Genomic DNA, 3467 nt, shown 5'->3' with positions numbered 1-3467 from the left:
GCTTGAACATTTCCCTGCTAACATGGAGGGTCCATCGACTCATGAGGTTATTTCCATACTCGTACACGTCTATCCCCTCAATACAATTTGAAACAAGATGCGTCCGACCAGGCAACATGTTCCCAGTCATCAACAGCCCAATGTCGGTGTTTAAGGGTCCAGGCGAGGCGTAAAGCTTTGAATCGTGCAGTCATCAAGGGTACACGAGTGGGCCTTCGGCTCCGAAAGCCCATATCGCTGATGTTTCGTTGAATGCTTTGTACGCTAACACATGTTGATGGCCCAACACTGAAACCTGCAGAAATTTGCGGAAGGGCTGCACTTCTGTGAGGCTGAACGATTCTCTTCAGTGGTCGTTGGTCCCGTTCTTGCAGGACGTTTCTCCGACCTGATTTCTGACATTCACGGTACACTCGTGAAACTGTCGTACGGGAAAATCCCCACTTCATCGTTACCTCGGAGATGGCGTGTCCCATTGCTCGTGCGCCTACTACAACATCACGTTCAGACTCACTTAAATCTTGAAAACCTGCCACTGTAGCAGCAGTAACCGATGTAACAACTGCGCCAGACGCTTATTGTCTTATATAGACGTTGCCGACCGCAGCGCCGTATTCTGCCTGTTTACATGTCTCTGTATTTGAATACACTTGCTCATACTAGTTTCTTCGGGACTTCTGTGTATACAGATCCTGTGTTTCGAAATTCCATTAGTACTACACAATAAAATAATTTAATAATGGTGTCTTCAAGTCATTCTTCCATAAATACACTAGAGAAAAGGGATGGGTTGCAACATATGAATCGTGAATTACTTTTCAGCATATGGTCCGTGTGATGTATTAAACAATTTGACTGAACGTAGACCAAGTACAGACAAAATAGCAGCATTCACAAAATAACAGTTGGCGTGATCCCCTGCTTTACACAAGGATTCAATGAAGTACATCAGAGCATCAAATGAAACAGCTACATGGGTTGGTTGGGAAACCATGGGGAACATGATTTAGGAAACAGATCGAACGCTCCTATACCCGCTCATACCACAACCCACCAACACACTGAAATGAACACTATATTATTACTACCAAAACTACCACAGAACACAATGACACCTCAGCAGAGAGTATCTTGACTAGAGACGTCCGATAGAACGTGGTCTGATCAACAAGTGGTCACACATGGTACAACACATGCGAAGAAAAGCCATGGTTATAGTGGGACAAAATTTATGGACATATATCAATGTGTAAAAACGATCAAGGAATGCTGAAGGTGCGAGCAGTTGTAGGAAAACTAATAAAAAAACGAAGTAAATGCGATCAAGTTCCACAAACAGCGAAAGTACTCTAAAGTACTCAATTCTTGAATCACGAAATAACTGCCGGCCAGTGTGGCCATGCGGTTCTAAGCGCATCAGTTTGGAACCGTGTGACCGCTACAGTCGCAGGTTCGAATCCTGCCTCGGGCATGGATGTGTGTGATGTCCTTAGGTTAGTTAGGTTTAAGTAGTTCTAAGTTCTAGGGGACTGATGACCTCAGTAGTTAAGTCCCATAGTGCTCAGAGCCATTTGAACGAAATAACTTGTCTAAGCTCACACACTTCGACACTACAGACTGGAAGATGCATTCATTTTACTCTGCTGAGAAACCCAAATTCACACGACGAAAGACTGATTAACAACATATTTCAGTAGAAATAGGGAATACATTTTATACAGTACTCACGCATTGAAAGAGCACACATTTACTGGGTTAACAAAGAATGGACTTAGACTTTACCTTCGACCACATGACAGTACGGCTGCACGAGGCCAACGACTTCCAAGTTAAAAAAAAAAATAAAATAAAAAAAAGTCTTGAAGGATCTAAAATTCAGTCTTAGGCCTCTCGTAATTTCGTTTAATAAATTTTTCCTGTACAACGTAATTTCGTTTATTTTACTTACCTCGTATACTGAGAATGACTCAGCTACACTACCAGTCTCGGAAGCCAAAGTCCTTTTATTCTGCTCTAGCGATCGAACCTAGGTCACTTACACTCAAAGTATTCTCACTGAAAATCTCAAGAATAATATTAAGTATTCACATGAAATCATTTCCACGATAGCTAGTATGATTACTCTTGACTACCAAAGAAACTGACATAAAAATGATAGAAATTCGCATACCAACTAATTCAGATAGCTCCATCCGTGGGTTGCCCACATATCAGCCAGTACTCACCACACTTCAGCAGGAAAGTCACTCTTTCAGTTGTGGGGGACTCCAAAAATGCAGACGTCTTACCTGCCAACCTAAGTCTTCTGCTTGCTATTGTACCAACTCTGATGACCCAGATAGACCTCATTGTCTTTCTACTGCCCCTAAGGCTGGAGGTGCGGGTGAATCTATATTTGTAGACAGCTACTGGCTACTCTCACGAAAAGTCACATTCACTAGTTTCAGTCACGCACCACAAGTTAAGTGGTGGAATGACAATGTGGGAGTGATTCAGGTGTCCATTTATTTGCAACATAACAAAGAAAAGAAAAGACATGTCCATGTAAACGACGCACTTCTTTCTGACAAGGGAAGCTCCCCATTGCACCACCTTCAGATTTAGTGGTAAGAGGGCTCAGTGGACAACCCGTCAAATGTGAACACAAATGAAGCGTGAAAACAAGGAAGAAGATGTACTCGACTGTGAAGAAAAGCAAAATAGAAACAGTGAACAGTCCAAGAACAAGAAGTGCAATGTAGAGCACCCGGGAGGAGAAATGGCGCCATGGTTAAGTGGTTACGGCGTTGGACTGTCGTGGTCGTGGTCGCGTCATGTCGCGTGCGGACCGGCTCCGCGCGCCGGACAGCACACCGCAGTTGTTTACTTCCGCGTCGCGGTATTTCGTGTTGTGTAGCGTCCATTACTACTGCACTGTTACCGCTGAGCGAAACTTAAAGAACGTTCCAAGCCGAACTTGCACGACTACACGCTTATTAAATTGAACCATTCATTCGTGAAGAGCTACGTCTGAACCCCCAGGAACTGATAGGTATTCACTTCTCTGTCACTGGCAGTGTCGTCTATATTAAAACAACGACGGAGGAAGCATAAGCTGAGGTAGTTCGACAACACGCACACGGACTCAAGTTCAAGCGTTCTGACGGGCATATTGGAGAGGTAACGGTAGATCACACTGGTTTCGGTCTTCGTACAATTCGGGTCTTTGAACTCCCTTTCGTAGTGCCACAAGATGCGGTCGTCAAAGCTTTCCAACCCTTTGGCAATGTTGTGGGGCACATCGCGGAAAAATGGCAGAATTTCACGACACATCAAGTGTTGAATGGTGTCAGCCAAATCAAAATCGAACTCTCTAAACATGTACCATCCTATCTGCTGATAAGAGGCGTGCAAGCCATCGTTATGTTTGATGGCCAGCCGCGGGCATACGCCGGTTGCGGACAAGGGCCCATGTTCGGTCAGACTGC

The sequence above is a fragment of the Schistocerca serialis genome, chromosome 7 (assembly GCF_023864345.2).
Source record: "Schistocerca serialis cubense isolate TAMUIC-IGC-003099 chromosome 7, iqSchSeri2.2, whole genome shotgun sequence".
NCBI lineage: Eukaryota > Metazoa > Arthropoda > Insecta > Orthoptera > Acrididae > Schistocerca > Schistocerca serialis.
The sequence above is the reverse complement of the archived record's forward strand: the minus strand, read 5'-3'. Positions refer to the sequence as shown.